The sequence below is a fragment of the Rhinoderma darwinii genome, chromosome 10, assembly GCF_050947455.1.
Source record: "Rhinoderma darwinii isolate aRhiDar2 chromosome 10, aRhiDar2.hap1, whole genome shotgun sequence".
NCBI lineage: Eukaryota > Metazoa > Chordata > Amphibia > Anura > Rhinodermatidae > Rhinoderma > Rhinoderma darwinii.
Window position 1 is genome coordinate 86,048,689 of NC_134696.1, and position 12,321 is coordinate 86,061,009.

Sequence of the window (12,321 nt, forward strand, 5' to 3'; positions counted from 1 at the left end):
AATTGCATGAGCAGGTTCTGGCAGATTCTATCTCCAGGCAGTTTTGTGGAAGGCCAGCTGATTGGTCATTGATAAAATCCTAAAGGCGGGAAAATTGGACATAAAAGGAGCAGTTCATCGTGGTCAAGCAGCCAGTTTTTGAAGATTGGACCGTCGCCCACCCTCCCGCCCTATTGTTCTTAAATTCCTTCACGTCACGTTGTTTGTTAGAGGGGTTTGTCACCCAGCTAATGCTGGGCGGACTTGGTTTTTATTGGTCAAAATATTTATATTTTATTATTTATTCGATTATTTATGGTTATTCTCTTCGAATTATTTTATCTTAGGTTACCCTTAATAAACACCGTGGCCATTTTTATCCAAAGAAACTGTTGTCATGTTTTATTTCATTTTGATTGAGTATTGTGGGGTTTGTGCTACCATGCACCTGCCAGTGGGAACCCATATTATGTAGGTAGGTGTGTAAGTGCTCTTGCACACGACCGAGATCGGGGCGTGACAAGCGGTCCTAGTGTTGGCCGGATTTAACGGCCCGACCACGGTACAGGTGAATGGAACTGGCATCATAGACATTTCATGAGGCTAGGCAGGGCCGATTCAAGCTTTTCTGCTGTCTGAGGCGAAAACTAAAATGACGCCTCCACCATAAAAATCCTAAGTAGGATATCCTATTAGCCAAATGCTATTTGATCCCTCACTCTTGTAAATTTAAACCAAAATTTAAACTGGTTGAGGCCCCATGCACAGGCCCGTAGACTTCCTCCGTAATTACGGACCCATACAATTCTATGGCTGACGGACACCTTTTCGTATATTTACAGGAAGGTGTCCATGCCGTAGAAAGCCTCCGCAAAAGATAGGACATGTCCTATTATTTCGGTTTTTACGGACCGTGCTCCCATACATCATATGGGGGCTGTCCTTGGCCGGCCGCACCCGTAATCATGGACCATGATTACGGGCACGGTCGTGTGCATGGGGCCTAAGAGTTAATAAATTATTCTGCCAGCAGGAAATGATATAAAATAAAAATAAAAACAATACTCACCTGTTAACTCCCCCCGCTGCTTCAGCACCAATGGTCCCCGCCACTCCTGCAGCGATTATGTCACCTTCATCGTGACCACTGCAGCAAATCACAGGCCTCAGCGGTCACACGCTATACATGCAGGATAAACGAGACAGCATCACTGCAGAAGCGGCGGGTATAACCAGAGCGTTGACGCAGGAGCAGTATCAGAATTTAAAAGGTGAGTAATCTGCCTTTTTTATTTTATAATTTTTACTGCAGGTATTGATTTTTCTTTAAAAAATCTCATACAAACACTTCAAAAAATGCATGTGCCTCACCCACACAAACCATAAATGGGACACATGCCGCACAGACACGACTCACTCTTGACACATACCGCACACACACACATACACCAACTCATGCTGGATACATGTGAGTGTCACACCTGCTGATGTCACACAATTATTACAAACACTGTAGTAAATACTTACCAGATTTATTTTGACCAGCGCTGGCCCCAGAGGAATCAATGCAGGCAGGAGTAGAGAGACATGTTCTGCTGAGATAAAGCTCCATCTTCAATATGGTAGCCCCACCCTCTCATACTGCTAAGCCCCACCCCTTTTGGGCACCGCGAGTTCAGAGCTTCTACTCACTACTGATGGCAGAAAGGTCCCCTGCCTCCCTTACAACCTTCAGGTCCCTGTGCAGCTGCTCTGCACTATTTACTCAATCCTCCGGCAGCTCAATTGATTGAGTGACTCCAGCAGCAGCTAACATATCTGGCATGTCGAGTGCAAGTGGTGTTAACTGCTGTTGGAGTCACGATCTTAATTTTCAAAGTTAGGGGAGGTTCACACGGCTTATTTTCGGCCCTTTTTCGGGAAATCGGAAGAAGAACGCCTCCAAACATCTGCCCATTGATTTCAATGAGAAAAACAGTGTTCTGTTCTGTTAAAAAAACGGCCGCGAAAAATAAGTGCATGTCACTTCTTGAGGCGTTTTTGGAGCCATTTCTTATTGACTCTATAGAAAAACAGCTCCAAAAAACAGCCGTAAAAGATGCTGCAAAACACACGAGTTGCTAAAAAAAACTTCTGCCGCTGTAACGTTTGCGGCCGAAAGACCGTAGACTCCTCTCATCCTGCCGACGCCTTCCTTCCCGCAGATGAAAGCACATATGGCCATCCTGGCCTGCAGTGACTACTAGGGTGCACGTGCGAGCTCAGTCCCGGCACGCGCACATGTTTAGAACTGTCTAATCACCCTGGACTATAAGAAGGGTCCTGCCACTTCAGTCATTGCCTGAGCGTTGTTGTGTTTACCTGTGTTAGTCTTGCAAATGGTCCCCTAGTGTTTTCCAGTTCCCAGTGTTCTCGTTCCTGCTACCTGTATCCTGTATCTTGTGCTACCTTGTTCCTGTACCTTAGAGAGTTGGAGTCGTGTTGTGCCACCGATCACGTCTGCTGTGTTACACCAAGCCTGGTGTCTGCTGCCAAGGTCCCATCCGAGCCTAACCATCGCTACTGTCTGAACTACCACAGGTACCCTTACTCGGACTATAGGCTTTACTTGGTACACCGTGCTACCAGCTGACCCAAGATTTTCTCTGCCACTACCTCATCGCTATGATGGAGACGCGAGGACCTGCAGGAGATTTCTGAACCAGTGCCAGATCCACTTCAGCCTGTATGCCAGAGCATTTTCTACTGACGACGCAAGGGTCGCTTTCATCATCTCTCTCCTTACTAGCAAAGCCCTAGCATGAGCAGCTCCCATCTGGGAGCGTCAGGGACCAGAGACCCGTGACTTCATGGGGTTCCTACGGACATTTTTCACTGTACTTGAGGAGCCTGGTCGGGTCTCGTTAGAAGTTGCCTCCCTACTGAACCTTTGCCAGGGAGACACTTCCGAGGGTGAGTACGCCATTCACATTCTGGCAGGGACTTCGTCTGAGATCAAGGACGAACTTGCCGCTCATGATCTGCCATCTACCCTGGGTGACCCCATCTTGCTTGCCACTCGGGTTGACATGAGGCTCTGGGAATGATATCAAGAAGTTCGTCGGGAGAGAGGACTCCCTAGGCTGACCCCCACTTTCCAACAATCCGTGTTGCCCTCTCTAGTTGGCCCACCTGAAGAGCCTATGCAGTTGGATCGACTTATGTTATCCGTCCAGGAGAAACAACGCAGACGCACTTCGGGACTTTGTCTGTATTGCGGCCTCGGTGGCCATGTTGTGCGTCTTGATCTTTTCTCCTGACCCGACAACTCATCAGAGACACGTCCGTCAAGTTCTGCTGCGATTATGGGAGAATCGCTTATATGCCAAGCTGGAGAAGTGCGTGTTTGAGAGAAATTCTCTACCCTTCCTGGGCTACATCATCTCGGATCAAAGTCTCAAGATGGATCCTGAGAAGATAAAGTCCGTCCTGGAATGGCCACACACTCAAGGCTTAAGGTCTATACAGCACTTTCTGGGATTCGCAAATTTCTAACGGCAGTTCATACCAAACTTTTCTTCACTGACAGCACCCATCTTTACCCTCACCAAAAAGGGCATGAACGCCAAGGTGTTGACTCCAGAGGCAGATTCTGTGTTTAATTGCCTGAAGAGTGCCTTCACATCAGCCTCAATCCTCCATCATCCTGATGTGTCGCGACAGTTTTCGTTGGAGGTGGACGCCTCCTCGGTTGGTGCAGGTGCACTTCTGTTCCAGAGAGGTCCCAAAGGCAAGACAGTGGTATGTGGCTATTATTCTAAACTTTTCTCTTCCGCAGAGCGCAACTACTCGATTGGGGATTGGGAGTTACTGGCCATCAGGTTGGCTCTGGAGGAGTGGAGACATCTACTGGAGGGCGCAGCTCACCCTATTCTGATATTTACCGACCACAAGAACCTCACCTATCTAGAGTCAGCCCAATGGCTGAATCCTCGTCAAGCCAGGTGGTCTCTATTCTTTGCCCGATTCCAGTTTGAGCTCCACTACCGTCCTGCCGACAAAAATGTGAGGGCTGATGCCTTGTCCAGGTCGTTCGAGACTGAGGATGCCATGGAGTCTCCGCAAAATATAATTGATCCATCCTGCATTGTCTCTGTCAACCCCCTGCAAGTTAGAGATATTCCTCTGGGGATGACTTTTGTACGCCTGTGGACACAACTCCAAACTGGCAGGTCACGCAGGTGCCCGTAAAACCCGAGACTTCATTGTCTGTCATGTTTGGTGGCCCACACTGCCCAAAGACAGCATGGACTTTGTCTCGTCCTGCATGGTATGTGCAGCTAACAAGGTTGCTCACTCCAAGCCTGCAGGCCTGCTCCAGCCGCTGCCGGTACCCAATGCTCACTGGCAGCATATAGCAATGGACATTGTCACGGATCTGCCTCCCTCTCCTGGATGCAGTACGATCTGGGTGGTGGTGGACCGATTCTCAAAAATGGCTCACTTTGTTCCGCTGACCGGCCTACCTCAGCTTATCGACTGGTCGACCTCTTCATCCAACACATCTTCCACCTGCATGGCTTACCTCTGAATATCGTGGCTGATCGGGGGGTTCAGTTTACCTCAAAGTTCTGGAGAGTTTTCCTCAGCCTACCATCCCCAGTCCAATGGTCAAGTCGAGAGGATCAATCAGATCATGGAGAACTACCTTCATCTCCAGGCAGCATGATGACTGGGTGCAGCTTCTTCCTTGCGCCGAGTTCTCCTATAACAACCACACAAGTGAGTCCACTGCTGCCACACCGTTCTTCATTGTTTAGGGCCAACACCCACGTATTCTTCTCCCGGTGTCAGCTATGTCCCAGGGACTTCCTGCAGATCTGGCAACAAACCCGATCCTCTATTCTGCTGGCGGTCGACCGCATGATACGAAAGGCAGACACAAGGAGAAGAGAGCCTCCTCAGTTTCTTCCGGGTACCAAGGTCTGGCTGTCCTCAAGGAATATCTGGCTGAGGGTGCCGTCATACAAGTTTGCTCCCAGGCTCCTCGGACCCTTCGAGATCCTGCAGCAGATCAACCCTGTCTCCTACAAGCTTCGGCTGCCTCCCACCCTCAAGATCCCCAACTCCTTTCATGTCTCCCTCCTGAACCTCTACACCAAGACTCCTAGTCATTCAGTTGCCCCAGCGGTTCATAAGATTCATTCGAGGTTAAGGTGATCTTGGACACCAAAAAAGTGGGAGCAAGAACTTTTTATTTGGTGGATTGGATGGGGTTTGGACCAGAAGAGAGGTCCTGGAAGCCAGAGGAGAACCTCAATGCTTCTGCCCTCATGAAGAAGTTCCTCTCTCGCTCTGGTCCCAAGAAGAGGGGGCGTAAGAGGGGGGAAACTGTAATGTCCGCGGCCGCAGACTCCTCTCATCCTGCCGACGCCTTCCTTACCGGAGATGCCAGCACATGCGGCCTTCCTGGCCTGCAGTGACCACTAGGGTGCGCGCACGAGCTCAGTCCTGGCCTTAAAGAGCCAGTGCGCACACATGTTTTGAATTGTCTAATCACCCTGGACTATCGCCCTGCCCCTTCACTCATTGCCTTAGCATTGTTGTGTTTGCCCGTGTTAGTCTTGCAAATGGTCCCTTAGTGTTTTCCAGTTCCCAGTGTTCCCATTCCTGCTACCTGTATCCTGTATCACGTGCTACCTTGTTCCTGTACCTTATAGAGTTGGAGTCGTGTTGTGCCACCGATAACGTCTGCTGTGTTACGCCACGCCTGGTGTCTGCTGCCAAGGTCCCATCCAGGCCTAACGATCACTACTGTCTGAACTACCACAGGTACTCAGACTATGGACTTTACTTGGTACACTGTGTGGCTAGCTGCTATCCCGCTACGGTTGTACGGCCCAATGGGTCCACATACCCACACATCGTGACAGCCGCCCACTTTAAAACACTGCAAGTTGCCGCCTGAGGCGAGATGCTCATCTCGCCTCATGGCAGAAACATCCCTGATGCTAGGAATCTCTGCCTTCCCACGGAACTGCTGTTCTGTACTGTATCATTTTGTTCAGTATGGAACAGCAGTTCCGTGGGGAGGCAGGGACTCCTAGCATCATAAAATGTCTATGATGCCAGGAGTCCCATTCACCTGTACCGTGGTCGGGTTGGGAAATCCGGCCGACACTCGAACCGTTTTTCACGGCCCGATCTCGGTTGTGTGCAAGAGCACAGTGTACAGACACACATATTGATCAGCCCTAGCAATAAAACCAATGACAGATGAAGTGAATAACATTGATTATCTTGTTACAATGGCACCTGTCAAATGATGCAATATATTAGACAGCAAGTGAACAGTTCTTGAAGTTTATGTGCAGGAAAAATGGGCAAGTGTAAGAATGTAAACAACTTTCACAAGGGCCAAATTCTGATGTCTAGATGACTGGGTCAGAAGATCTCCAAAATGACAGGTTTTGTGTGGTGTTCCTAGTATACAGTGGTTAGTACCTATCAAAAGTGGACCAAGGAAGGAAAACCGGCGACATGGTCATGGGCACCCAAGGCTCATTGATTCACGTGGTGTGCAAAGGCTAGCCAGTGTGGTCCAATCTCACAGAAGAACTACTGTAACACAAATTGCTAAAATGTTAGTGGTGGCTATGATAGAAAGGTGGTAGAACACGCAGAGCATCGCAGCATGTGTCCTGACATTCATGTGGATTTTACTCTTAGGCCTCGTTTACACGAGCGTGTTATTCGTCCGTGCGACGTGCGTGATTTTCACGCGCGTCGTACGGATCTATAATAGTCTATGGGGCCGTGCAGACAGTCCGTGATTTTTGTGCAACGTGAGTCCGTTGCAAAAAACTCACGACCTGTTCTATATTTGTGCGCTGTTCGCGCACCCCGCACCCGTGCGAACAGCGTGATTCGCGCAACAGCACTGAAAAGGATGAATGAAAACAGAAAAGCACCACGTGCTTTTCTGTTTACAAACATCCAAACGGAGTGTCATAACGATGGCGGCTGTGCGAAAAGCACGCAGCCGCGCATCATATGCTGAGGCCACACGGAGCTGTTAAGTGCCTTTTGCGCACGCAAAACGCAGCGTTTTTTGCATGCGTAAAACGCACACGCTCGTGTAAACGAGGCCTCACATGTATCAACTATCTAAACATTGCTGCAGACAAGAACACCTCTTCAGGACAACGGTATTCACTAACGTCAGTGGCAACTTTCAGCAGGATAATGCACCCTGCTACACTTGGCCTCCAAATTCCCCTAGATCTTAATCCAATTAACACCTTTCCGAAAATTGACGTAGAGCCCGATCCATACTCGGTGGGTATCGGCTATATGTTACAGCCAACAGCTCATTTTAACAGCCAGGATCGAAGATAACTCGGATCCCAGCCGTTTACCCACTTAGATGTTACGACACGATCGCAGGGTGCCGGGGGTTGTCAGGTCAGCCTTGTGGCCTAATGAAGGGCCCCCAGGTCTGCCATCTTTGCCAGGTTTGCCAGATTAGCTATTTTTCGGTCACCTCACCTCCCAAAAAAATGGAATAAAAAGGTGATCAAAATGTCATATACACCCCAAAATGGGGGTATTATACAGTGTGGGGGCCACTATGCTGGCATAATAAAGTGTGATGAGCATTATGGGGTATTATACTGGATGTTGGGCTACTATGGGGGGCATTATACTGTGTGGGGGCTACTATAGGGGCATTATACTATTTGGGGGGCACTATGAGGACATTATACTGTGTGGGGGCCACTTTGGGGGCAATTATACTGTGTGATGGGTACTATAAAGGCATTATACTGTGTGGGGGCCACTACAGAGGCATTATTCTGGGTGGGGGGCACTATGGGGCATTATACTGTGTGGGGGCCACTATTGGGCATTATACTGGATGCTGGGTGACTATGGGGGCATTATACTGTGTGGAGGCTACTATTGGGGCACTATACTGTGTGGAGAGGCACCATGGGCATTATACTGTGTGATGGGCACTATGGGGCATTATACTGTGTGATGGGCACTATGGGGCATTATACTGTGTGGAGGGGAGCTATGGGGGCAATATACTGTGTGGGGGGCAGCTATAAGGGTATTTTCACACGGCTTAGCAAAATACGTCTGAAAATACTGAGCTGTTTTCAGGCGAAAACAGCTCCTGATTTTCAGACATTTTGTAACAACTCGCGTTTTTAACGGCGTATTTTATGGACGTTATTGGAGCTGTTTTTCAATGGAGTCAATAAAAAACGGCTCCAAAAACGGCCCAAAAAGTGACATGCACTTCTTTTTCGCGGGCGTCTTTTTACGCGTCTCTTTTGACAGCGACGCATAAAATAACACCTCGTGGGAACAGAACATCGTAAAACCCATTGAAAGCAATGGGCAGATGTTTGTAGGCATAATGGAGCCGTTTTTTCAGGCGTAATTCGAGGCGTAAAACGCCCGAATTACGTCTGAAAACGGTGCGTGTGAACATACACTTAGGGTATTATACTGTGTCGGCTGAACTGAGTGTGTATGGGTCGGGTTAGAGTGCTGCGACATGCAAGTTATGTACGACGCTAGGAGTCCCTGCCTCGCTGCCGGACAACTGTCCCGTACTGTAATCATGTTTTCAGTACGTGACAGTTGTCCTGCAGCGAGGCAGGGACTCCTAGCATCGGACATAAGTATGATGCTTGGAGCCCGGCTCCCTGCACTGTGTTCGGTCCGGTACTTGCGGCCGAAATACGTCCGTATATTACGGACGTAATTAGTGTGTGTGCACATACCCTTAAAAGAACATGCAGCTTTTTTTCCTATGAGCAGTCAAAAGCCGCCCAGAGGGAAAAAAAATGCCTCTACATCCAATTGAAATCAATGGGGGGGGGGATTTCGGCCATTTTTTGACACAGATTCTAACGTGGTTTTCGCATCAAAATCAGTACCCAAAAATTATTTGTGAAAATTATTTGTGAACTGACCCTAAGGGGAGATTCACACGAACGTTGCGTTTTTGCGCGCGCAAACAACGCAGCGTTTTGCGAGCGCAAAAACCATTTGACAGCTGCGTGTGTCATGCGTGTCTGATGCGCGGCTGCGTGATTTTCGCGCAGCCGGCATCATAGAGATGAGGCTTGTCAACGCCCGTCACTGTCCAAGGTGCTGAAAGAGCTAAATCTTTCAGCACCCTCGACAGTGAATGCCGAACACAACAGCGAAAAACCTGTAAAAAAAAAAGATAAAGTTCCTACTTACCGAGAACTTCCCGGCCGTTGCCTTGGTGACGCGTCCTTGGTGACGCGTCCTTGGTGACGCGCCTCTCTTGACATCGGGCCCCACCTCCCTGGATGACGCAGCAGTCCAAGTGACCGCTGCAGCCTGTGATTGGCTGCAGCCTGTGCTTGGCCTGTGATTGGCTGGAGCTGTCACTTGAACTGAAGTGTCATCCCGGGAGGTCGGACTGCAGGAAGGAGACAGGAGTAATCGGTAAGTTAGAACTTCGGTTTTTTTTTACAGGTTAATGTATTTTGGGATCGCAAGTCACTGTCCATGGTGCTGAAACAGTTTAACTCTTTCAGCACCATGGACAGTGACTATCTCCTGACGTCGCGTACCGATAATTTTTTGGCCGGGATCGGCCAAAACGAGTTTGGCCGAACCCGGTGAAGTTCGGTGCGCTTGTCCGGCTTCGCTCATCGCAAAGACACTCCGTTTGGATGTTCGGAAACAGAAAAGCACGTGGTGCTTTTCGGTTTTCATTCATCCTTTTCACTGCTGTTGCGCGAATCACGCTCGTCCCACGGAAGTGCTTCCGTGTGGTGCGCGTGATTTTCACGCACCCATTGACTTCAATGGGTGCGTGATGCGCGAAATACGCAGAGTTATTGAACCTGTCGCGCATTTTGCGCAGCAGACAAACGCTGCGCAAAAAGCACGGACTGTCTGTACTGCCCCATAGACTTGTATTGGTCCATGCGTGCCGCGTGAAAACCACGCGGCCCGCACGGACCGAATACACGCTCGTGTGAATCCCCCCTAAGGGGGGATTCAGACGAGCGCGATTTGCGCGCGTGCAGGCCGCGTATTTTCTGCGCATCACGCACAGCACTATAGAAGTCAATGAGGCAGTTCAAACAGTGCGTGATTCTTGCGCAGCGTTTGTTCGCTGCGTACTATACGCGACCGGTTCAAAAACTCTGCGTATTTCACGCATCACGCACCCATTGAAGTCAATGGGTGCGTGAAAATCACGCGCACCACACGGAAGCACTTCCATGGGACGAGCGTGATTCGCGCAACAGCAGTGAAAAGGATGAATGAAAACCGAAAAGCACCACGTGCTTTTCTGTTTCCGAACATCCAAACGGAGTGTCTTTGCGATGAGCGAAGCCGGACAAGCGTACCGAACTTCACCGGGTTCGGCCAAACTCGTTTTGGCCGATCCCGGCAAAAAAATTATCGGTACGCGACGTCAGGAGATAGTCACTGTCCATGGTGCTGAAAGAGTTAAACTGTTTCAGCACCATGGACAGTGACTTGCGATCCCAAAATACATTAACCTGTAAAAAAAAACCGAAGTTCTAACTTACCGATTACTCCTGTCTCCTTCCTGCAGTCCGACCTCCCGGGATGACACTTCAGTTCAAGTGACAGCTCCAGCCAATCACAGGCCAAGCACAGGCTGCAGCCAATCACAGGCTGCAGCGGTCACTTGGACTGCTGCGTCATCCAGGGAGGTGGGGCCCGATGTCAAGAGAGGCGCGTCACCAAGGACGCGTCACCAAGGACGCGTCACCAAGGCAACGGCCGGGAAGTTCTCGGTAAGTAGGAACTTTATCTTTTTTTGTTACAGGTTTTTCGCTGTTGTGTTCGGCATTCACTGTCGAGGGTGCTGAAAGATTTAGCTCTTTCAGCACCTTGGACAGTGACGGGCGTCGACAAGCCTCATCTCTATGATGCCGGCTGCGCGAAAATCACGCAGCCGCGCATCAGACACGCATGACACACGCAGCTGTCAAATGGTTTTTGCGCTCGCAAAACGCTGCGTTGTTTGCGCGCGCAAAAACGCAACGTTCGTGTGAATCTCCCCTAAGGCTGGGTTCACACGACCTATTTTCAGGCGTAAACGAGGCGTTTTACGCCTCGAATTACGCCTGAAAACACGGCTCCAATACGTTGGCAAACATCTGCCCATTCATTTCAATGGGTTTGCCGACGTACTGTGCCGACGACCTGTAATTTTACACGTCGCTTTCAAAAGACGGCGCGTAAAATAACAGCGTCGTCAAAGAAGTGCAGGACACTTCTTGGGACGTAATTTGAGCGGTTTTTCATTGACTTCAATGTAGAACAGCTCCAAATTACGGCCGTAATTGACGCCTCGCAAAACGCGAGTACGAGCAATTACGTCTGAAATGCAGGAGCTGTTTTCTCCTGAAAACAGCTCCGTAATTTCAGCCGTAATTGACGTTATCGTGTGCACATGCCCTAAGCGCGATGAATGCCACTGTATGTCTATACAGTGGAATCCGTCAGAGGCATCTGTCAGGTTTATGTTGGGAAATCCTCCCGATGTATACCTCTGATGTACAGCTCTGATGCAGCGTGAATGTTGCCGTAATAAATGTCATGTGACCATTATCTAATATTCCACTTGAATTGGAACCAAGAATTTACAGCTCAGCTTTTATAAATGTTAATAGCAAAATGCAAATTTTTATTTTTACGAGGCATTCATACAAAAAATACTGTTCCTAACTGAACCCTTGAAGTTAAAATACGTTTCCATATAATTTACTCTGCGCTCAAAGCTTTATTTTCAAGTACCAACAAATATTCTGGTCGCAATAAAACAAAGAGCCCCAGGGGCAAGTAACACCTTCTTTTCACTTTACCAGATAGTTTCATCATTAACCATTTAATAGCTTATACCAGACGTCTTATAAGTAAAGTAAATAGGTAAACACGGTTTTATAAAGTGCTCCTCAGTCCTCGCTGTTCAGATTCCAGGCAGTACATTTCATGGCCTATGAGGCAAAGATTTCAGGGAAGACAGGTATTATTTTGGTCTTCGGACAGTCTGATGCAGGAGCGTATCATAGGTGGGGCAGATGTTGCGGTTGCACCTGGGCATTAGAGCCTGAGAGGGCCCAAATTGTCTATGCCCCATAAGACGCATGATAGTTTGGGTCCCTGATACAGATTTTGCCTTGGGGCCTGAGAAGTTACGCCTCTGTTCAGGGGCGTAACTAGGAAAGACTGGGCCCCATAGCAAACTTTTTACTGCCCCCCCCCCCCTCCCCTAGGTGTCACATAAACCCCCCCCCCCCCCCACTTGTAGATAGTGCCTTTTTT